The 26289-nt window shown below is 36.6% G+C and overlaps 1 pseudogene; it reads right to left on the reverse strand.

Annotated features, from left to right (window-relative positions):
* Positions 1 to 6454: 6454 nt before the first annotated feature.
* On the reverse strand, positions 6455 to 7821 carry LOC123925451 (annotated as a pseudogene).
* Between the last annotated feature and the right edge of the window lie 18468 nt (positions 7822 to 26289).

Below are 26289 nucleotides of genomic sequence, written 5' to 3' on the forward strand. Positions count from 1 at the left end.
CCATAAAATAGTCTTCTTCATACTTTTGCGATTTGTTTAAATTTTCTTTATAGCTTGATATATAATCTCTTTTAACTTTCGCAAATGGTTTATAGGTGTTTAAGAAAACTTATAATCTCGGGTGGCTGGGTGGCTCAGTGGGTTAAAGCCTCTGCCTTAGGCTCAGGTCATGATCCCAGAGTCCTGGGATCGAGCCCCGCAGCGGGCTCTCTGCTCTGCAGGGAGCCTGCTTCCTCCTCTCTCTCTGCCTGCCTCGCTGCCTAGTTGTGATTTCTCTCTGTCAAATAAATAAAATATTTTTTAAAAAAATTTTTAAAAAGAAAGAAAAGAAAACTTATAATCTCTATTTAAGGATATGTGTGTACAAAAATGCATATACATAAATGTTCTACTATATAGTTTGGTTTATAAAGATTCATAGTACACTCTCGTAATGAATGAACTCTAAGCTGCACTATTATATAAAGAACTTCTTTAGTATTAAAAAATAATTCTACCTTGAATTCTACTCTCTCTGGCGTTAATATTTTGAGCTCAGTTTTTTTTCTTGTGTGTGTGTGTGTGTGTGTGTGTGCCAATAGATATGTTGCACATCCTTTTATTTGTAATATGTCTGAAGCACATTGTTTTACATGCATTTTTGAAATATTCCATCTAACTGTGTGTCCTTTTCCAATTCTATCTATTCTACCTATTCTTTATTCATCAGACCTATTCCATGCATCACGTCAAATTCTCTCATTTCAGCCCCAGCTGCAGTGACCAGTTTTCAGACTTAAACCATTTTCCTACAACTGCAAGATGGCAGTACCATGAACGGTGTCTCTGAATTTCTGCCCCAAGTCTTCTCTAAAGTCCCTGGAACCCCTGAGGCTCTAATCAGCCTTCACAACTGTGTGCCATGGAAGTGCAGAAAAGTTAAAACCCAATGAGGCAACCCTTGACCAATTAGGGCTGGAGCTCATGGATAATGTATCTCCTTTCTTCCTGGGACATACGGTTTTGAGACACATTCCATAATTAAGTAGCCCTAGCAGTGCCCAGGTTCACAAAGCATTCTTGCATGGCTCTTCCTCTCTTTCCATTTCATTCCCAAATTTCACACCTGCTTCCTAGAATCATTTGCCTAACTAATCTACTTATACATAAGTAGTCTCAGACTTCACTTATGTTAGAACTCAGGCTAAGTTACTCTAAACTAGTCAGCTATCACCCCCAATTGCAGATACATCAGCCTTCTGTTGCTCTGAACACAGGAACTCATTTCAGGCTCTCATACTTTGCACTAGTTCTGCTCTCTCCTTCATACACTGTCCCCAGATCCTTGTGATACTATCATTGGTTAGCTACAAGTTCAAATTCCATCCTTCCAAAGACACCTTCCCTAAGCAAGATAGCTAAAGTAGCTACCTCCCCATCCCCAGATGTCCTGTAGCCCATTTTCCTGTTTAATTTCATAAAGTTATATATTTTTTGTCTCTCTCCACAACATACAAACAACAGAGCAGGGAACTCTTTCTGATCTAATGTATTATCCAAAGCACTTGAAATGCTTGAAGTGGAGTATTTGTTGAATGAATAAATAAATTCTCTTAGAAAGTTTTTTCTTTGAATGAGAGACATTGCCACTTCCATAGGTATATGGAATATATATATATATTTGGTCTTAGTTCATCATTTCTTTTGTATTTGTTTTAAAACTCCCTTTGTTTTCTATATTTTGGTATTTGGTTTCTATGTTCTTTATTTTATGTATAGTTCAGCTATGTCCTTGGGTAACATGGAAGTCTTATTTCCCATATTGTGTTCTTCTACTGATTCCTGGAAAAAATATGAGGAAATTAATGTCCATATTCCTCCCACTTCCTTCAGACCCTTCTGATTTTAGTTTGTTATATTGTGATCATTTCTTTATTCTGGTATTGATGTTAGGTTCAAAAAAGATCTTTTTATTATTTGGAATTCATGGTACATTTTTGATAGGGGAAAAAGATTTGTGCAAATGTTCCATGTGGACTGGAAAAGAGGTGTCATTTCTTTAGTATACAAAGTTAGAAAGATACTGAATTAATGAGCCATTGCATTATATTATTGATATATTCCATATGTTCGTTTTTTCTATCTGATTTTTTAAAGATTCAAAGACATGTTTCAAAATCCCCTATTATTATCATTTTCCCTTTATTTCTTCTTGATCTAAGTATATAAAATACTTTAGAATATTTTTATTTGTGTTGTTATAACAACTCCTTACAAAAAAACCGGAAAGACCCTCCATGGCTTTTAATGCTTTCTGTGTCTTAATTTCATTTTTTCTACAAGAATTTAGTACTTCCTTATACCTACTAGATTCATTTCCTTTTCTTTTTAAAGATTTTATCTATTTATTTATTTATTTATTTATTTATTTATTTATTTAAGAGAGAGAGTGACAGAGTGTGTGTGCAAAGAGGGAGGCAGAGGGAAAGAACCTCAAGCAGACTTCCCGCTGAGCTTGGAGCCATACAGATCCCACACCCCTGAGCTTATGACCTGAGCTGAAACAAGAGTCAGATGCTTAACTGACCCCCCCAGACCCCCTCTACTAGACTCATTTTCTTGCTATTTTTTCCCAAAATGTTTAACTTCTTTGGATTTCTAACTTTAGATCGTATGAAGTACTTGGGTGAGGGTTTTGTTTCTGGTTTGTTCTGGGCTCAATACGTTAATCTTTACACTTTTTGAATTTTTTTTTAATCTACAGTGCTCATCACAAATGCCTTCCTTAATCCCCATCACCTATTTCATCCATCCTCCCACCCACATCCCCTCTGGTAACCATCAGTTTATTCTCTATAGTGAAGAGTCTGTTCTTTGATTTGTCTCTGTCTCTCTTGTTTCATCGTATGGTATTTGTTTTTACTTATCTTTACATTTTAATAATAGGTATTTATTCACATTTTATTTATTATTATTTCAGTTCTCTAGGTAAACTCAAGCTCTTTTTCCTCTCACTGCACCCACCTGGTTAAAGCAAACCCTTGATAGCCAAGATACTGCAAAGTGCATTCAGCCAAGGCTCTTGTGAAATGGCTCCTTCTGGGACTTGCTTCTCTCTGCCTCTCCTCTCTTACATGCAACACCTGTGTTAACATCAGCCTAGAACTCCCTCCCACTTAGGAAGAGGTCTAACAGCCTATAGGACAGGAAAATGGGAATGAGCATTTTTGACAGACTCTGTACTGTATCCTGGAGGAAACAACCCCTTTCTCTTGATATGCTTTTTCTGTAAGTTGAATTTTCATTAAGTTGAAAAGTGTGATTGAACAAATAAATTAATATACTGGGAATGCACCCAGGGGGAGGAGTGGGGCAAGGGAGAGAATATGGTTAGTTTCTACTTTAGATCTCAAATTCATCTGCCACTTGGAGAATCTGTCTTTTCTCTTCATGTGGCTCAACTCAGTTCAGCATAAGACTGCATGGGAATTTAGAGATCATATCCTTCTAGAAGATGAATCATTTTTCTCCTTGCATCTCTCTACAGACCTGGCATGGTGCTAGGTGACCAATCAAGAACTATTTGAATTACCTTTTGCTTTTTTCCCTTACGCATCTAACACCCTTCAGAACTTCGTGTTTAGAAGTGGTAATTTGACAGGATTGACGATTTCCTGAGTTCTCCAGCAATTGCTATCAAAATCCATCAAAAGTTGATTTTGATTAAACCTTTGAATACTGTACCAAACTGAAGAATTTTTAGTTTTGTTTCTGTTAAATAGCTTTTTTTGATTTGGAATGTTGTGCTAGACTCTCTTTTCCAGCCTTCGACAAGTGAGAACAGTATTTTGAAAACTTTCTTACCAGCTTTGTTGAGATAGAATTGATACATAACACGGTGTATGTTTAAGATGTTTAATGCATTGATTTGATATCATTATATACTGAAAAATGATTTCTACCATAGGATTAACTAATACCTCATCATGTCACATATTTACCATTTCTTTCTTATGGTGAGAGCACTTAAGATCTACTCTTTTAGAAATTTTCAAGTATATGACACAATACTGTTAACTATAATCACCATGTTGTGTATTAGTTCCCCAGAAGTTGTTCGTCTTCTAGCTTCTAGTACGTTTGTTCTCATTGACCAGTCTCCTCCATTTCCTCTATTCCCAAGCCCCTGGTAACCACATTTCTACTATGTTTCCATAAGTTTGGCTTTTCTAGATCCCACATATAAGGAATATCATACAGTATATATTTCTTCATCTGACTTACTTCACTTATAATAACGTCCTTAAGGCCCATTCATGTTGTCACAAAGGACAAGATTTCCTTTTTTCTCATGGCTGAATAAATATTCTGTTACATGTATATGCCACATCTTTATCCATTCACCCCTTGAAAGACACTTACGTTGTCTCCATATCTTGGCTATTGTGAATAATGCTGCAGTGAACATGGTGGTGAAGACAACTCTACAAGATAGTGATTTCATCTCCTTTGGATATATACCCAGATTTGGCATTACTTGATCTTCTAATAGTTCTATTTTTAGTTTTTTGAGGAACCTCCATACTCTTTTCCATCGTGGCTGCGCCAATTTACATTCCCACCAATACATAAGGTTTCCCTTTTCTCCACATCCTTACCAACACTTATGATCTCTTTTTTTTTTCCCCCATTCCTTCAACCTTTATTATATGAATAAAAGAACTTGAGACAATTTAGCTCAATTTTAATAAAATGTTTCCCAAGCAGTACTTTGACCAGGTTTAAGTTATGAACATTGACAGTGTCCATTTATATAACCACATTGAAGTTGTTAAAGACTTAACCATTTTCTAATATTAGCCCATTTTCTACGCTGCTTATTCACATATGTCCATTAACAAATGGAATGTTGTCTGTTACATTTATTGGTTTGTGAGTGTTTTCTGGAAAACTGCAGTATCTGTGAAGACCGATTTCCATGCTGGCATTGCATGCATCCAAATATTAATAATGCACAAAGGCACAGAATTAGAGCAACAAGAGAGCATATTCAAACACTAGCACACCCCATTCCCCTTTTTATTGCTTGTTTTGCTTAGTACTTCTGAAAACAAAAATAATCTTGAATTCAACGTTCAACTGCCCAAGAAAGATAACAGCAGAGCACATAACTTAGGGCTCGAATGAAATTGTAAGCACTAGCTGGCGCAAAACAGTAGACATTGGTGTTTATATATGACCTTATCTGAAACTCTTCTCAACCAAGGTCTTCCAAACCAAACTGTTAACTCATACCAACACGATTCAGGTTCAAGCATACACATGGAGTAACAGTGTGTTCTTTTGTATTTTAAGTGAGCAAAAACTCAGACTATTCAACTTTGAATTCAGGTCTGTGGGAAAGTGAGAAGCTTGTACTAAGCAACTGTGCTACACTTCTACTGCAGTGAAGTCATTTAGGATTTTATCTAGACTGTCCTTGGTTTTATCCAATAGAGAGGGTACAAACAGGAAAGCATGCCAGCCAGTTAAGGGTTCAACAATGCATGATCTTTATTCTCTTGTTTCTGAAAGCTTGTATCAAAATATATATATATATTAAACCAAGGAAAATAACCAAAGATTTATGGGCCTCTTGTGCTTTGAAAACGGGAAGAAAAAAAAAAATGGTAGCCACTAATTTGCTCAGACACAGCACGCTTAGTGGTCCTGTATTTTTAAGTTTTTAAGAACAGTTTTTAAGTGAAAGGGAAAACATCCACTGCCCCTTTCCAGAATTTAAACAAAGGGCAGCAGACATTCTTTACACCCAAATAAAACTATGGCAGTTCACATGTGACCAAGGTGAATGTAGAATGGAGATGTTCTAAACATGGCTAGGACCCTTAGCAAACTAACACACTAAAATCATATGATTACATTTTGAAAGAAAGTGCACAAAAACCAAATCGGAATTTTGAGATTTTTTTCATTTGAAGGTAAATCTTAATGCTATTAAATTCACAAGTATGCTAATTTAAATACCCAATTCTATTTATCTAAAACACACATTGCAAACATACAAATTATCTATTCTCTCCACATGTCAGAGCCCATTCATTTCATGGTTTGGAAATGCGGAGAATAGATTCCCCTTAAACTGCAAGTCAGCAGGTGTTTCTTTACAGTTAACTTTAGCAAAATTCATACAAAATAGTAATTAACAATGATCTTCTTTACTTGTTAACTCACAAGGAAACACCTTCAAAACTGCATTTTGTTAAAGTTTCTGTACTAAAATGTAGAAAAACTGAACTACACAAATATTGAAAAGTTAAAAATTCCTTAATTTTTTATTCCTGGTACCACTACCACAATTTACAGGGCAATATACCTGATGTAATGAAAAGAAAAAGAAAAAGACAAAGCTACAACAGATAAAAGACCTCAGGAATATACATCTGATTGACACTACACTGCATTAATCAATTGCTGCACTTTTTGCAAACTGTGGCTATGACAGTCCTGAACAAGAAGGGTTTCCTGTTTAAACTGCAGTAACTTTTCTGACTATGGATCATCGTTCCTTCTGTGGCAGATTTTTACAGTTCCTCTAATGCATTTGGGACGACTGTCTCAAAGTAACCTGCAGCTTTCCTGACAACTCCTCGCTCTCTCTCCTGCTAAGAACTGTAGCCCTTTTCTTCTGAAAAATTTTTAGAACCTTCTGCTACCATATCCACCACTTCCACCACCAGAGCCATAACCACCACCATAGGGACTTCCCGAGCTTCTTCCACCAAAACTGCCCCCTTTCATGGGTCCATAATTTGATTGCTCTTGTCCACGATAATTCCCCAAATCATTATAGTTCCCACCACCACCATAGTTACCTCCAAAATTTCCTCCTTCATTGTAACCATCATATCCTCCACCATCACCTCCATATCCACCTCCTTGGTTTCCATATCCTGGTCCACCACCTCCATAGCCTCCTCTACTACTGTAACCAGGACCACCACCATAGTCGCCACCATCACCTCCAAATCCATTATAGCCACCATCACCTCCTCCGTAACTACCTCTGCCGCCACCGCCACCACCATAGCCTCCTCTTCCACCAAAGTTTCCACCACCTCCAAAGTTTCCTCCACGACCCACGAAGTTGCCAGATCCACCTCCACGACCTCTTTGTGATCCAGCAGACTGCATTCCTTGTTTAGAAAGGGCCTTTTTCACTTCACAATTATGCCCATTAATAGTGTGGTATTTCTGAACAACAATTTTATCAACTGTATCATGATCATCAAAAGTTACAAAAGCAAATCCTCTCTTTTTTCCACTCTGCCTGTCTTCCATAACTTCTATGGTTTCAGTCTTGCCATACTTTTCAAAGTAGTCTCTCAAATTATACTCTTCTGCATCTTCTTTAATACCACCAACAAAAATTTTCTTCACTGTTAGATGGGCACCAGGCTTTACAGAATCCTCTCTGGAAACAGCTCTCTCTGGTTCCACTACACGCCCATCAACCTTGTGTGGTCGGGCACACATTGCTGCATCCACCTCTTCAACCCAAGAGTAAGTCACAAAACCAAAACCCCTGGAACGTTTTGTTTGGGGGGTCTCTCATCACCACACAATCTGTAAGTGTACCCCATTTTTCAAAATGTTCTCTTAAACTATCATCTGTAGTTTCAAAGCTCAAACCACCAATAAACAGTTTTCTCAACTGCTCTGGTTCCTTTGGATCATGGCCCTCCTCCCCCCGGCGGCGGCGGCGACGGCCGGAGTCGGGCTGGGGGCGACCGGGCGGCGGTTTTACCTCCATTTTGAGACCGGACTCGCCTCTTCCAACTCGAGTTCAATCACGATCTCTCTTTTTTTTTTAATAATAGACATCCCAACAAGTGTGAGGTAATATTTCATGGTTGTTTTGATTTGCATCCCCTAATGATTAGTGATGCTGAGCATCTTTCTTTGTACCTTTCGATCAGTATGTCTTCTTTGGAAAAATGTCTACTCAATTCCTCTGTCCATTTTTAATCATACTGTTACTTTACTGTCGAGTTTTATGAGTTTGTTACGTATTTGGGATAGTAACCCCTTATCAGAGGTAGGATTTCCAAATTCTTTCACTTCACAGGCCACCTTTTCGTTTTGCTGATTGTTTCTTCTGCTACACAGAAATGTTTTAGTTTGATATAGCCCCACTTTTTATTCTTGCTTTTGTTGTTTGTGCGTTAGGTGCATACACAACACATAAATAAATAAATTTTGCCAAGATCAATTTCATGGAGTTTTTCCCTGTTTTTTCTTCAAGGAGTTCTATAGTTTCGGGCATTATGTTTATCTCTTTAATACATTTTGAGTTCATTTTTGTGAGTCGGTATAAGATAGGGGTCTGATTTTATTTTTCTGAACGTAGTTACCCAATTTTTTTTTGAAGGGACCATATTTTCCCCACCAAGTAAATATTTAAGTTTAATACCAATTGAGAAATATCAGAAAAGAAAGAGAAATACAGTTCCAGAATTTTTCTTTTTTTTTAATAAAAACTGCATCTTTATAATACAGAGACTCTAAATAACCATTCAAAATTTGGGGACTTCTTAAATGCAATCCCTAATGCTGGGGTGGCAGTTCTGTGTGCTCTACACTTCAATGTCATTTATTTGGGTGACACCAAAAAGCTCCAGTACCCTGATATTATTATTCATGTAAAACTTTATCTAATTTAGCATTTGATACATTACATTAACTTACATTATTTATAAACAGAAGCTGCCTTGCCTTGCCCTGGCAGATATGCATAATATATACACTAAAGTTAACAGCCCATTGCACAAGAAACATGAGCTGTCCAAACACCCAAGTGAGTCCTCCACAGGCTGACACTATGAGGAATTTCATAAGAGATTTATTCTTCCTCAAAAAATGGCAGAGCTGAACTCCTACAATCACCTGTCTTTGTTCCGTACTACTTTTTCAATCCAAATATTTAGATTTACCTTTGTGTGCCAACCCTTCACTTAGCTTTTTTTCTTTTTTCTTTTTTTTTTTAATATTTTATTTATTTGACAGAGAGAAATCACAACTAGGCAGAGAGGCAGGCAGAGAGAGAGGAGGAAGTAGGCTGTGGAGCAGAGAGCCCGATGTGGGGCTCGATCCCAGGACCCTGGGATCATGACCTGAGCCAAAGGAAGAGGCTTTAACCCACTGAGCCACCCAGGTGCCCCTAGCTTTTTTTCTATAGTTCTTGTGTGCTTCCCTTGGGGTGTGTGCGTGTGTGTGTGTGTGTGAGTGTGTGTGTGTGTGTGTGTGTGTTCATGTGTCTGCAAGCATATGTGAACAAGTACATGAGGCCTTAATCCATTCTTCCTTCTGTCTTCATTCTACATTGAAAGAAGAGCACTGTATCTACCCAGTAACTTCTAGAAGCAAATATGCTCTTAATATCAAGGAATAATATATTTTTATAGCCATATTAATTATTTTAAGACTCCATTGTTCATAAAGAAGTGCATAGCAAAATGCCTACAGACTCTGATAGAAAAGTAAGTTCATTTTGAAAAGAAAGCTGTGTTTTTTAAGAAGTAGGGAGGGAAGAAAGAATATCTTTGTTCTCCCATGTAATAGGAATGGTATCCAAAGAAATATGAACATTGATTATAATACCCAATAAAGTTAGTCAACTATTCTAAGTTTCTTTCATCACTTTTTCTACTTTACAATAAAACTCCTTTACCATTCTGAAATATGTTTTAAAGTGATGCAAGAAAATGAAGTAGAATCCATCAGAACTATCTATTGATCTAAAATGGCAAGATACTCTGGACCATGAGTTCCATCAAACATACAATCATTTAAGAATATTTCACAAGGGTTTTTTAAGAGTAACTTAATAAGTTCTGTAATGATTTTGACCTCCATTATGTAAAATGTTGTTGAACTGTCAAGATGACTGCTCATATGATTGTTAATTACCCTCTTTATATGGGACAATAAATGTAGTTTTTCAGTGATTTGCTCTTCTTGGAATTATGATGAGTAGATTCAAATCTCTTTTATATTGCTAAAGAATCTGGTTTAAATTTGTAAAGCATATTTTATTTTTCTCTGGTTCATAGAATTATAGAAAATATCAAAAATAAAAGTATAATGAAGAAATCAAAATCATCTCATAATATTTTTTAATTCCACAAAAAACATGTGAAAGTGAAAAACTCCCTGTTTTGCCCTTTTAGATTTCTCTTCACATAATTAGCTAATGTTAAAGGCTTTTTTTAAGAAAAAAAATTTAAGAAAATATTCTGTCAACTTTAGATCTATTCATTTACATGTTTACATGTATTGCTTCAATAAGTGTGACGAATCTATATGTCTATCTTTAACATTTATGATTAGCAATATATTTTAGAAACCTTGGTTATTTTGATTGCTATATACTGTTCTCTAATACGGATTAACTTTTTTTTTAAGATTTTATTTATTTATTTGACAGAGAGATCACAAGTAGGCAGAGAGGCAGGCAGAGAGAGAGGAAGAGAAGCAGGCTCCCTGCTGAGCAGAAAGCCCGATGTGGGCTCATCCCAGGACCCTGAGGTCATGACCTGAGCCGAAGGCAGAAACTTAACCCACTGAGCCACCCAGGTGCCCCAGATTTACTTTTTTTTTATTTAATCATTCTCTCACTGATAAACTGCAGGTTACTTTTAGTTTTACACTATTAAAAAAGATTAACATGTCAATACATATAGTTTTCTTTTCATATGTATTTCTATAGTGTAGAATTGGAAATGTGAAATAACCAGATTTAGTTCTCTTATTTACATTATTTACCCCTTAATGAACGTAATGCCATTTTTCCTTAATTATTTGACTTATGTTTACCATGAAGTATTACGTTGGCTTGAGATTTATTTTATTTTCAAGATAGTTTTGCTGTTTTATTATAAAAATAAAAGATTTTTAAATTGTGGACAAGTAAAACCATGATAATTAAAACTGTTGTAAACTCAGTCCCTATTAATAACTACACTTAGAATATGGTATTTAAGGTCTAAAATTTCTCTCTCTCATTCTTGCACACTCACTCTCTCTCCATCTCTAAAATATCTTTGCTAACATAGGTATATCCTCTTTTCCTTATTTCTTTCTCCATTCTTTTATTTATCTGTTCATTCCTTATATAATCACAAGCACATTGCACGTTCTGTGCTGGTCACAGTAGACAAACAAGGTGGGGCTTATAGTTGGTAGATAATATATAGAAAAGTAAACAGACGATTCTAGTAGTTTGTGATAAGTGCTGTGTCAGAGGGAGTACAGGGTATAATCTGAGCATAAAGGAAAGGCACACAACATAGCTTTGGAAAATTAGTAAATGCTATCTATAATATGTAGTATCTAAACTGTAACCGTAGCATAAAGAGGAAAGAGATGACAGCATCAAAAGTATATGCAATTTTAACACATTAGTGTATATTGCCAAAATGCCTTTCAGAAAGATTACACCATTTAAATCACTACAGAGAATGTGTAAGACAATTTAGCCATGACATCGATAATATTGAGTAACACTTGAGCCAACTTGGAGACGAAAATGGTGTGTCTTGCTTTGATTTTAATTTTTTGACTATTAGCTAAGATTGAATTTATTTTCATTTCTTCATTACTTTTCTATTGCTCCCCCCAAACCCTCTGGACCCTCTAGAATAGCTATTCCATGGTACATAGTATCCTCTACATACTTCATTGGTTCTGAAAATATTTTCTCTGTATCCTGGCTCTACCAAACTTAAATATCTTTGAGTTCAAAGTTGGTATGTATTTCTCTTTGATTACTAAATGTGCACCCAGGCTCCCTTATTCTTACCCACTTATGAAGCTCCTCTGTTCCTTGAAGCTTGTTCCATTCAGAGTCATCAACTAATTATTGCTTTAATTCACCAACCATGTCATTTCCTTTATTACATTGGTTTCCATCTCACATTCTTGTCCTTCTCACCAAGTCCTACTGCTGTATTTGGACATTTGAATGATCTCTGGGCAGTCCAAATGACATACTGGCTTCTTAGGATTTAAATCTAATATCTTTTCTCTCTTTTTGGCTTATCATTTTTGCTCCAATTCTTATGTCCACTTCTTGTTATTGTTATTGGATCTTGTTATTCCTCTAGGGTAGTCCTTCTGAAAAATGAATGGCTCAGATGCAGCATCCTGTTCTTCAACCAAAAGTTCATTTTAATCTATCATTCTCAAGTAAAACCCTCTATTCTCGAATCCACTATATAAGTTTATTTCATCAAGAATCTTAGTCATTGAATCTCCATTTTCTCCTAATCACTTCATTCTCTCCCTTCATGCTTTCACATGCCATATTCCACCTTTCAGCCCATTAGCTATGACCCATCACTTAGTAGTAAGTTTCCAGAAGTTAAAAATATATTTAATATACATATGAAAGAGCTGTCACATAAAATATATTTCATTATTGGTTTGCAAGCGCGTTCTCCCCTGCAAAATTCTATAATTATTGCTGCACTGACTTGGTGTTACAGAATTGAAGACTGAAGACATTTTATTTGGGGGAAGAAAAAAGGTTTTCTGCTTAAATTCTAATAAGTTACCTTTTCTTTATCCTTAAAAATCTAAATGCATTTTCCATAAAATGCCTATGCCTAAGTTTCTTTTCATTGACTCTGTCTAGAATATATTGAGCTTTCCCAGTCCACATATACCAGTCTTTGGAAAAGTCATTAAATTTTTCTTTCATTTAAATTCATTGAATTATTTGTTCTGTTCTCTCCATCAGGCATACCTATTATTTATACTTTATGTCCTCCATCTCAACTTGTTTTGGCTCATCATTTTCCTCTTTATCATTTTCCCTTTAAATTCCTGATGCTTTTCTCAAGTTACCCTCCACATCCTTGACTGATTCTTTCTGCAGCTTCAATTCTTTATAGCTGAAAATATGGATTTTATTTCTGTCATTAGGTTTTTATTTTCTCAGAGGCCAGTCTTTGTTTTATTGTCAGTCTTTCTTCTAATTCTATTGTGTTTTTCCTGCACACTTTCTTTACTCCTAACGAATGCCTGTTTCTCTTTTATAGAGACAGTGCTTTTGTGTGCTCAGAAGATGCTAAGGATTTTCCTAAAAATGACATCTAGACCTTTCAGTAGATCTATTACAAAAAGAAAAAGGAAAAAAGTTCACCTTTTGAGCCTCCTGGATACTATTTCCTTTGTTCGGTAGTAGTTTTCCCCATACACATGGGGAGGTTTCTACTTACTCTCTTTGAATGAAGCAAAGCTCTATCCACTCAATTGCCTGTCTCCCCTCCCCATGTATGCACTTGGATTATTTCAATATCTTTTTCAGGTCACAGATGACTTGACGTACTCCACTCCAAACTTAGTTCACAATTTCTAGCAGATTTTGGCTCAGCAAAACTCTACAGGAGTTTCCATTGCCTGGATCCCTGATAATGGGAACTTAGAAAGTTGTTTAAAAAAAAACAAAATTTAGGGGCGCCTGGGTGGCTCAGTAGGTTAAGCCTCTGCCTTCAGCTCAGGTCATGATCTCAGGGTCCTGGGATCGAGCCCCTGCATGGGGCTCTCTGCTCAGCAGGGAGCCTACTTCCTCCTGTCTCTCTACCTGCCTCTCTGCCTACTTGTGATCTCTCTCTCTGTCAAATAAATAAATAAAATCTTTAAAAAAAAAACAAAAAAAACAACAAAATTTAGAGACTCCTGGATGGCTCAGTCAGTTAAGCATCCATCTCTTGATTTCAGCTGTGTCATGATCTCAGGGTCCTCAGAATGAGTCCAACAAAGAGCCTGCACTGGGCTTTGTGCTCAACAGGGAGTCTGCTTGAGATTCTCTCCCTCCATCTCCCTTTGCCCCTGCCCATGCTCTCTCTGTCTCTGTCTCTCTCTCTCTCTCTCTCTCTCTCTCAAATACATAAATAAATCTTAAAACAAACAAACAAACAAAAAAACTTTAATCTCTAGTATAAACTCTAAACTGATCTCCATATCTGCCCCTGCTTCTCCACACAGAGCACTTTTTGTTTGGGGGCTTGGGGTAGAAGGGGACAAGACCAAAGCTCCCTAGTTGAAATGCACACTTCCACATATCACCCAATGTCTACTCCATAGTTTGAGAGCAGCTTCTTTCTTTGAGTAGCTGTTGAGTGATGTAAATTAAAGATTCCCAGGAATAAAAGGAAAAAATGAGAGGTTTCCCAAAAGCTGTGCATTTTGCACCCATTTTCACACATAGTAAGGCCACAGAATTTGTTGATAAACTCTGCACTCTAAAGGTCACTTTAATCAACTTTTTAAAATGACTGTTCCAAAATACCATAAAGGCCATCAGTTTTCTGCCCAGAAAGAAATAGACTTTTCTTTTTTATTTGAAAAGTCTGTAGCATGTGCCAGAGGAGGGGGGAAAAAAACAGTAAGCTCCATCCAATTTCAGAAATAGTTCCTTAGTTAATATAGTTAGTAATAATATTAGAGATGAGCCTAATGTCTTTTTCCTTATGAATTTCCTGTAAATAAATTTATGGAAACTCTAGAATTTTGGACCTTAAAGGTAGATTCCCGATTGTCTCAACCAATACACTAATTTTGCAAATGAGGAAACTGAGGAATAAGAAAGCATTATTTGTACAAACATAAGACATCAGCAGAACTGACACAGACACCCATTTCAGAATCCCCATTCAGGTTATTTCCCATGAGGCCATTCTGCCTCTTGTCTGCTTATTACCACAGTGGACAGGGCTTTCGTCACCTCGAAAAGAAAACCTTAACCATCTTCACGGAGACAGCAAGAGCCCTCAGCCCTGAGCGACAACAGGACACACTGTGCAGCTGCCAGCAAGTCTGCCAGTCACTTCTGTCAGTTACTTCTTTAGACTTTTAATCAATACATGCCAGACGAAGGCCTTCATGCATGTCTACCTCCCAAAACAAGGAAATTTCTTCATATGCAACAGAAATTGCTCAAGAAATATGCCAGGGAAAGGGTTTTTGTTTTTGTTTTTGTTTTCCTTCTTTCATCATCAGCTTCATGCTATCATTTGAAATGTGTGATATCTGGTTGATATTAGCCCCTCGTTTGGGACCATAGATCAAAGTCGCACTAACAATATTTGTGGATTGATGAGTATTGCATGTAAGTGCCAATATTGTAAAATCAATTGAAGTTCTCACATAGAATGAGTTAGAACATTGCGTAGGGTCATAGACAATGACGAGCTCTTTTCTAAGGATGAAGAAGGATGAGTTCGTGTTTTCTGTTCAAGAGGATAACGTGGGAGCTTATGGTACATCTGCACAAAATATGTGTCTATGCAAAGAATGTTAAAAATCTTATTCATTCTCCACCTTCTTTCTTTACCCATAATGCAGTGGAAAGAGCAAGGGCTCTAAAGCTAAGCTGATGTGAACTGAAATCCACACATTATAGCTGCAGAAATTTGAACAAATTGCTTAACCTCCAGTTGAAGTTTCTCAACCTCAAGAGAAGTGACAGAGCCTTATTCAAAGGCTCGATAATTGCTGTTCATGTGAATCAAAACAGATATTTTATATGAAGCTCGTAAGCCCATGCCTGTAACTTGAGTATTCAACCAATGTTAGTTCTTTTCTCCTATACACAGAAGAATTCACAAAACCAGGCATGAGCAGTGTTAAACACATAATTATGCCCCATTAATCATATATGGATTTATTTTCTGTCATCTCTTTGTGCATTCATTCTTTTAACAAATATTTTTGAATCCCTACCATGTGTCAGAACTATTGTAGACATGTGGGATACATCCAAGAACAAAACAGACAAAATCCCTGATTACATGAAGGTTACATTCTAGGAAGGAGAGATATACTAATAAATATAATTGTCAGGGAAGAAATTGGCAAATGTTATGCCAAAAAAGAAAAAAAAATAGCATAGATGAGGGACATTTGGAGCTTACAGAAGAGGAGTTTTTTCATTTAAATGCAGAGGTAGAGGTAAGCCTCATTTTGAAGGAGGTAAGGAAATGCGCCATGCAGATACGCAGATATCTGTGGAAACAGTGTTTGAGGAAGAGGAAAGAGCCGATGAAATACTGTATGATGGGATCAAGAACACAGGAGGGCCAGTCTGAGTGTATCAAAGTAAGCAAGAGGTACACTGATGGGCGATGAGGACCAGAGGAAGGAAAATGGCAAGACGAGATTATATGTAGTTGTGGCCTTTTCTTCAGTTGTGGTATTTAAAACAGTAAAGGAAGACAGATTGACATATCATGGAATAATAGAAACAATACATAGACTTGACATCTGGTTTTCATCACCTACTTACATGAGTCCAAATTACACATCTGTATCTTAGCTCCTTCTGTCCCTCAAATGAGAAGGATCTTAGATTAATGGGTCAACAAGTCTAAATTAGCCTGATCTTGGAAAATCATGGAAATTTCAGATCTCTAAGGAAATGAGTGATAAAATGAGTGAATATTCTTAAGTAGGAGGCTTAAAGCACTAAGCCAAAAATCTTAAATTTCTATCTCCTTTCTTTATATCAATCTTGTTTTGTCACCCATAAGTGTGAGTAAGAGATGCCAGGGTTTCATTGATTTTAATTTAAAGGTCACATCTTTTTTGGAAAAGGCAATGTGATTGGCACTTTTGGTGTTTTCTTTACATTTATCACAACTTAAAGGCCTTTGGAAAAGTTAGAAAAGTAGTGAGGAAAAGAAGCATGTCATTTTAGTCACAATCTTTAGACTCATGTATGTGTTAAAAATGAAAAGAGAACAAAACAGTCCATTAAAAGTAATGTTTTTTTCCTCTTAATTTTGTTTTTCATGATTTTATTTTAAGGGTGCAAAATTGCCCAAGAAGGAAGTATAAGAAGTTATTTTGCACATTATCTCTGAAAATCCAGCTCTCAAACACCTCCTGGTCTTTGCCTAAGGCAATACCAATAACATATCTCATTTAGTATTTTTAAAAATACTAAATGTTCCATGTTTGCCTATTGTAAGTAATAAGAGAAATCGTTGTGAAGATTTTTTGTTGTTATTTTATATCTTAACACTTTGAGAGAAAACACTTGTTTTAATTTTTATCAATCAGAATGGGCTCGATTGTGTTCTAATAACAAATGACCCTAAATCCCAGTGGTTTAACACAAGTTAAACTCTTTCCATGGTTTTCAGACCCCTAGTTTTCAACGGCAAAAGCTGGTTTTGTGTGTGTGTGTGTTTTCATTCTTGCTAAATATCAACCATAGGCCAGTAGGTCACTCATGTTATAGAGGTGAAGTTATTGAATTCTTAGTCTTGACCAATGTCCCCCAGATTACCAAGGTAGTACAAGAGAATGTGTTGGATCACACTCTGACTTCATAAAGCTTCCCTTGGAAATAGCACATATCCCTTTTCATTCACCAAAGCAAGTCACGTGACCACACCCAAGCTCCCACACTGGAAGAAAAGCTGAAGGCTATGTCTCTCAGTCTTTCTCATTAATTGATTTCATCTCTGGGATTCTTGCTTGCCCTTGGTGTCTATCCCAGCATTCTAGATGCTATAACTCTCAGAGAGTAATTCCACATAAACCTCAAATTGAGGTGAAACAAATGAACAAACAAAAAACAGAAAGCCCAGTGGAAATTGGAGGTCCGAAAGTTCTGAACAAAATATTAAAAATATTATTGCCCAAATTAACTCAATGGCCTGAATTCTATAACAACTAAGAAGTCTCTAAGTCTTCTACACAATTCCCATTACTCCTGTTCCCTGTTGATGTTCCCTGTTCCTCCCAGGTTAAGATATTATTCTATATCTTCAAATTGTTTCGGGGACCCTACTGTCAATTGTCACTTTTTCATAAAACTCAACTATGTAGAATAATGATTTCCCTGAAAAGCTTAAAAAGAGCTCTCCTACAGACTGAGTGAATCACACAAGATATTAACATCAAATTTAATCAAAGAAGAAATAGTCATACCTTCACTCACTTCCTATTTGTTCTCTTTTTCTTCTCAGTTCTAGTAAACTTTGCTTGTGAATTCCTAGATAGCATGCTCATTTACAGCTTGCTCCCTCATTCATAACCTAATTCTTTAACAAGGGGACCCAGGTTTTCTTTTGAGAAACTCCCATTCCAAATTCTCAGCCTTGTAGATTCAGAGCCTTGTAGATTCATCCCAAGGCCAGACACAAGTGGACTCTAATTAACTTAAGCCAATCACTATTATCCCTTCTCCTGACCACATAACAGTCTTAGGAAGGCATGAGTCACAATTTCCATCAATGATGCAGTAGTAGACTCTTGATGGGACCTTCAGGAAAAATAAAATTCTCCTGGCTCCTGTGGGAGCCATCAAGAGACATTAGGTCTTCCAGACAGTCTAGAGAGAGAGAATGGTAGTTCTGGGAAAGCTTCAGCCATGTTGTTTCCATGAATCGTCCTGAAGGCAACCCTGAGAGGCAAAGAAGGGTAGGGTCTAGAGAGTCACAGAGAACTGTACCTGGAGCCCCTTTAACCCATGAATCCCTACATCTCCTACTGAGCATTTCCACTATATGAATCAATGAATTTTCATTTTGGTTTCAATTTTGTTTGGGTTTCTGTCATTTGGAAGCAAAATTTTCTTAACTGTAATATTGCCACACATATAGAGCCAAGCAAATAAGAAAAGAATGACTTACTAGTCCAGGGAGAAGTGTTATTAGGTATGTGAAGCTTAGATGAAAGCTTAGTTAGCAAAGAGAAGAAAAACACTGAATTAGCCTAGCACCCAGGAAACACTGGTTAGAATCACAAATCTGCTGGCTCTCCTTACATGGGTCAGTTTAGTTTTATGGACCTCAATGTTTTAACCTATAAAGGAAGGGAATCGTATTTGGTGATTTCTCAGGCCCTGCACAGTTTTTTAATTATATGATTTTATTAATAATATAAACAAGTACCATAACTCAAAGGGACCATTTACGGTAAGAGTCAATAGTCCCAGAGATCCTGACTGTTTATTTACCCTCAGTGCAAGAATCAATATCCATAATCATGATACCAGGTCAACAAGTAAATTTCAAAGTAGCCTCAGTTTTATGACAGTAATTATTTTAGAAAGTCTTGAACATAAATGATTAAAATAAAAAATGCACAGCAATGCCACACATGTGTGGCCCAAGAGACCTATTCATTGCCGTTGCAGCATTATTAGTGATAATTCAAAACAGGGGAAAATGCAAAGTGTACAGGGAATGGTCAAATAAGTTCTACCACATCCTAACTGGGAGAACAGGTGGTAAGGTGTAATTGGTGGTGACGTCTGGAGAAAGAAGAGGAAAAGTAGAAAAGAATGAGTATAGGGGAGAAACTATAAGATCACCATAGAACCTGGTTGGTCCTCAAGAGTCTCAGTTTCCACAGTGTGATTACTAACAGCCACCATTCCATTTCCAAAAGTGTTCTTGTTTGAAAGATACATTATATAGCCACCCTAAGAAAATGGGAACTTTCTTTAATCCACTGCATAAATACATTTCCCAAGTACTTTACAGTGAACATGTACTTGTGTATCACTTCAATTAAAAAAAAAAAACTTCATGAGAATTATTTGCAACATCTGGAATAGTGGTTTTCAAGCATTTGTAGGAGAACGGGACCCGTAATTCAAAGGACAGCTTACTGCGAAGACTGGTAAGTGACACCATTGTGTCTAAAGGGTGAGAAACATCATCATTCGTGGACCCCCAACCACCCTCTCTCTCCTTTTCTCACCATGACCTGCCCCGATGGGATGCCTCAGAGACCCTCTGAAAGCCGTTGCTCCTTGGTTCCTTTTGGTTAACAGGAAAATGCATGTTAGTAGATGGATACCAGAGAGCCAATCTGTAAAGTGCTCTCAATATGAGTCATTTTCTTTATATATACATATGTATGTATATACAGAAATATGTGTGTATATATTATACTTACGTATATATAGAAACATTGAAAAGGTGAACTAAGGACCAAGCTGCAAGGAAAGAGAGTGAGCCAGACTTAATAAAAATTTCTTTTTTTTTTAAGATTTATTTATTTTTTTGACAGAGAGAGATCACAAGTAGGCAGAGAGGCAGGCAGAGAGAGAGGAGGAAGCAGGCTCCCTGCTGAGCAGAGAGCCCGATGCGGGACTCTATCCCAGGACCCTGAGATCATGACCTGAGCCGAAGGCAGCGGCTTAACCCACTGAGCCACCCAGGTGCCCCTTAATAAAAATTTCTTTAAAAAATCTCTTGCCCAAGCATAATTTCCTAAAACTAACCCTTATTGTTTGACATTAAAGTTGTTTCCATTTCGAATTAAAAAAAAAAAAAAAACAAACTCTTGCCCGTCATCCCTTATCAACTTTCTACAATTAGTGATATTCTTATTCAACATACCAAGCTCAGCACAAATGAAAATGAAAGCATGTCCCTGACAAAGCACATGGCAACCTTCCTCTGGAACACTGGCTGCAGATAAAGGGTGCTGGGACCCTCCCACAAGTGACTAAATCAGAGCCTTTGGAGATGGGGTGTTGTTAAGGCACTCCCTAGGTAAAATGAATGATCTGTAAAGTTTAACCCCCAAATAGAGACTTTCCTCCCAGCAGCATGCACCCCAGCCACAAAGAGGGAGATCTTTGCAGAAAGCATCATCTCATTAGACCTCACCACAACCATTGTATGAATGGAATAAAATGGAGTAGTACCATTACTAACCACCAGTAACACCAACTGGGTTTTAAAGAGGAGCTGGTGTTCCCAGAGAAATAACTCACTATAACACAGCTTAGAAATACTACCAGTCAAATCATGTTTTCTAACACATAGTAAAATCCTGTTCTGATACATTCAACGTGATACAAAGGCATAAATACCCGATATGACTGTTTTAAGAGAATGACACCATATTTAACAGCTGAGCCAAGCCATTTGTCATTTTTTAAAGGTGTGTCATCAATCTTATACTATTCCAAAAAGCGAGGCCTCTTCTCCTAGCCCTATCTACTTTAAATCTAACAACCATTTATTGACTTTCTTTTGCATGTGTGGCACTGCACTGAGAGGTATTGGAGGGGAGGCTGGATGGGATTCACATGTACTGGGTGTCTACTTTGCATTAGGTACCTGGGTCTTTTTTCTCAATTGGCTTATCATGCTTTTTGAAAGCGCTTTGCTTGTTTAAAAGATCCTCTGCTAATATTGGAAATGCAACATCATTTTTCAAAAGGTTAGTAATTACAAGGGAAAATGTCCATGCTAAATTTTTTGAGAGGTAAAAATCATCTGAATTTAAAATATTACCTAGAAAAATATACTAGAAGAAAACATATTAAATGTTAATTATAATTATCTGTTAGTTGAGAAATTATGAGTGAGGGCAAGCTTCAATTTCACATCAAATTTTGAACAATAATCTTTAAAACTTTAATGATAAAATAATTGTAGAAAGAAAAAAAAGCTAATACAAAGTACTACTAGCCTTAAGTAATTCGATCAACTGATACATAAAATTTTATTTTTTACCTTTTCCTCCAAAATTCTGGTCTTCTTGGTACTCAACAAGGCTTCTGGATTTACGTCACACTTTTCCTTTGATATTTTATTCATCTTTTTACAGTGACATTATTTCTTCTGTTGCTGCTTATGAACTATACATAGCAAATCAATGGGTTTCAAAAGTACTATCCATGGTAATTATTTCACTGGCCCAGTCTTTTCCCTCTAAACATGACCTTCAGGTTCCTGGGATGCTGTGCAAAAGAAGTCTGTCTCATTCACAGAATACAAGTTTTACTAAATTCGTGATTCATCCTAGCACTATGGGAACAAGGGTAATCCTTTGTAAAAAGCACGCATTCTTATAGAATTTCTATGTGAGATCCAGTTTGGGGAATCTGCAGGAGCATTTTACTTAAAGGCATAAAATTCTCCTGGTGTCAACCACGGTGAATTTGTCCCTTTCTTGATAATAAACGACCATTGTTTTCAAGTGTGTTTTGCTGGGGGTAGCTGTACCCTTTCTTATAAAGATAATTCCCTGTTTGTACAACAATGAACTGCATATACAAATCCCATACTCTCACTTAGTTGTCCCTCTTTGTACATCTATGAAATGTGTCTCCCTCGAAACTGCAGAGAGGGAAATATATTGCTTTGTTTAAGATTTAGTAAGATTGCCTGGCAAGGACATCCCACTACCCACAATTATAATGAGGTTAAGCGCCGGAAAGACCGAGATAGATTTTCTCCTTGCTCCACTGTCTCTACACTGTCCGGCCCTGCAACTCAGAGCCCTATAGATCCTGTCCCTCCCTTCTCTTTCATCCCCAATTACCAAGGAAGAAAAGGCGGTCAGAACACAAGACCTTTTAACAGAGTCCGGTCCTCCACCTGCAGGTCAGAGAAAGTGTTGGTAACAACCACAGGTCATTCATTTGTTATTACATTTACTTGAGGATAAAAGGGCATGTGAATACCTCTGACCACTGCCAGTTCTCTTGGGCTCCTAAAACTTCCATCTGATTACAGTTAGATAATCCAAATATAGTCTCATCCGGGAAGAGGATCATCCCTTGATTTGAGGTAATTCTTAAAACAACCCTAAAATTCTACAATAAGGTCTATAACCTCCTGTCATTTCCTTTTCTGTCTCTAAATTTGTGAGGGCCTTAGAAATATACCCTGTGATCTATACCACCACCAATCAGGCAATTTATATTATTTTTAATCACTTAACTCCAGAGTTACATAGATTTTATAAAACAGACAAGCATTCTTTACCTTCCCCTTATCTATCACAGTAGTTGCAACCAGTCACAAGCAAAACGTTAATGCATTTGGACTTTCTCTGGGTGATAAAGACAAATATAGAATCTGACGAAACAGTGCTATTGAATAAAACTTTCGACACGTATAACGAGAGGAGTGGTAATGCTCACCAAGCTCGTCAGCCTTAGAGAAAAGGGCAACTCTTTCTACTAATTTCTGATGAAGACACAAGAAAGGGGAAGTGGGAAAAGATTCTACAGCCTCTGCCCTAAAGCACAGCTCATTCTGATTCTGCCTCAACAAGGTCACTATAACATCAGGTCTCTGTTACCCTAATGCTTATTAACAGTTCACAGGGAGTTATTTTTAACTATCGCTCCACTCAGGAACTTATCATTCACATTCGGTTTTCAAAACACAGTTTCTGGGAAAGAATACAGACACTGAAGGATGGGCAAATGTTAGTAAAATGAAGAAGAAAGCCGAAGTCTGCTTCTCTTTTCAGAGCAGCTAAAGAAGTCCCTGCCACAGCAGAAATTGTGCAGAATCCAACTGCAAATACGGAAAGAATTTATTAGGAACCATCTTTGGGGGTTACGTCTTTTTGGAGTCTATTAATTAACTAGTAACAAAGGCTGGTTTAAGGAGGAAAAAGAGATGACTTGTTGTAATAAATAATCAGTAATAATAGGGTAAGGCATAAATCATATGAACGATCTTGTAATGGTTGAAATACTCAGCTTGAAATTGGTTCAACTAATTCCTGTCCAGAACATTTCTCAGGCAATATAAAAAACACGCAGTGGGTATCTTATATAGCAACTTACATAACCACAGCAATGTTCTAGGTATAGTTAGGGAAAGAAAAATACCAGACAGGTAGACATAAATGAATATAAACAGCATATTAAACTGAATAGAAAAGCCTAGAGGTGCAATAGTAGTTTAGGAAATGTGTGAGTAATCAAAAGGAAACTGACAAAGTCATCATCATAAAAGAAAACTTTAACATACAACTCTCAGCCTTCAACAAACTAAGAACAAAAATGAAGAATTAGATTCCTATAATAATACTACAAATTAAACTTAATAGATTTATCTAACATTAAATTTTATACCCCCTACATATCACATTTATATTCTATTCAAATGTCAATGGAACATTTACAAAAGTTGCTCATATATTGTCATAAGGCAAACCTCAATACATTCCTAAGGGTAAAAATTGTACGGTTTATATTTGCTGACCTCAATGCAATAACACATAAATAATGGCAAAGAAATCAAATAAAAATAGCAGATAGACTACACGTGCATTTAAAGAACAATACATTTTGACCAAAGGGGTTTTGTTTCACAAGTATGAATGGTTCAATATTATGAACAGTATCGATATAATTCATTACTTTAATAAGTCAAAGAGAAAAATTCAACATCCCCTCCTGATTTTTTATAGCTATAAATCAAAGAATACATTTGTGATCTGCTGAATAACATCAATATCAAAAAAGCAACTAACATTTTACTTAACGTTAAAATCTATGACTTTTCCACTAAAGTCTAAAAGAGACAAGGAAGTTGCCCTAAATGTAACAGTATTAGTCAATGCTGTTCTGGAATTGAGGATAAGAAATAATACGCACACGTACTGACAAGAAAAAAAAAATCATTGCTTGCAAATATGACTATCTACCTTAAATAATCAAGAATCACTGGACAAATATTGAAACCAGTAACTGTCTTCAAGGTGGTGTCCATTTATAAAATACAGAAAATTAATTATATTATGTTAATTACATTAATAGTCAATAATTATTAGCAATTATGGGATACATATAAAATTACAGAATCCTTTAGTTCCTAACCAATGTAGTACCAATAAAATTACCACCAAACCAACTCCAACACACTGGCGAGAAAAAAAAACCCTGTTGTTTACGATTTCCAAGTATATGCTGGTATGAAAAAAAAATTATAAAAAGTGAAGGAGATGTACTTATTTATCTCCAGAGTGTACAGTGGTTGGATCAAACTGTAAACACCAAGTCTTCAATGTATTTTTTAAAAGATATCTCATATTATTTACAACTGACTCCTAATGATTATAGAAGAACTGAATTTGGTACCTCAAAGAAGTGTGACCTCTTGTAGCCCATTTCATATACGTTTTCTAGCTTAGTCACTTTGAGGAAACTACTTCATTCCAAATTTAATTTTCCAATCAGGGCTATCTGTCTTCCTTCAGTAAGATTCCTTTTCCCTTCCTCCTTCCCAAGAAGACATTTGGATGCATGGGAAAGTTTTCAGAGCCTTGCTATGGAGGAAGAGGAGCTTCGAGAGTCTGTTCTTCTCTGATTCTCCACCAATCTGTGCAATGGGATGGTTTGGCCTGGTCCTTGGGAGTCCCGCACTAGGACATGTTAAGCGTGGCCGGTCCCTTTAGGTTCTTTCTCTTTCTCCTTCTCTCCATCATCCCACTAGTCATGTTCCCTTCCCTCTCTGTCCATTGTACACCTAGAAATATATAACTACATCTCCCTTATCTTCCATATTTTTTTCCACACAAGAAGAGAGGATTTTTTTCATAATGTTAGAAACCGATAGACTGAAAACACTGCAAAGACTTCTAAATCTGGGCTTAGCTAGATATCATCAGGAGGAAATAACGTGCTTCCATGGAAAATTCCACATTGTTTAGACTCCAAAGGACCTCTCTGATTCTAATAGAAACTATTTTACAGCTCTGCGAATTAAAGACAATGGAAAGCAATGCAAAAATAATTCTTGTCTCTGTATGTGTAAATTCCATCCTGTCTGTACAGGTTGAAATGACAGACTCAGACGGGCATCCTTTTTTGGTGTTAAATCTGCACTGTCTATTATCTTCCCTTTGTACATTTTTACATTGCTCCCAGTGAGAATCCTGTTTTTTCTCTTTCAATATTGCATTTTCAATACCCCTGATCTATACATTCATCTGTTCTTTGGATTCAGTTTTAGCATCTGCCTGATATTAATTATATTATGTTATAATATAATAACTTATTATTATACTTACTTATTATGTACTTACTTATGTACTTATTAATAATTAATTAATATATTCAGTCATAAGGCAAACCTCAATACATTCCTAAAGGGTAAAAATTGTACAGTTTATATTTGCTGACCTCAGTGCAATAACACATAAATAATGGCATTATTTGTTATTGCATTAATTATGAGTCAAGTAAAATCTTTGCCTTATGTTCATTTTCTGTCTATATGAGAGTCATGATTTTCCTTTTTAAAAATCATCCTTTAAGACCACTCTACTGTATGTCAGGACCCTTCACCATTTCCCTATCATCTCAGAACTGAGGAAGTAGCACAATGAGGAACCGAACCTACGGGAATTTCAAGCAACTGAAAATGTCTTGAGACGGGGATCTGTAAGACAAAGGATGTTATTCTGTCCCACAGAGACTGTGGGGATTTCATGAGGAAGAATTCCCACAAATTTTGGGTCAGCTTTGAC

Source organism: Meles meles, chromosome 15 (assembly GCF_922984935.1).
Source record: "Meles meles chromosome 15, mMelMel3.1 paternal haplotype, whole genome shotgun sequence".
In the NCBI taxonomy this organism is placed as follows: domain Eukaryota; kingdom Metazoa; phylum Chordata; class Mammalia; order Carnivora; family Mustelidae; genus Meles; species Meles meles.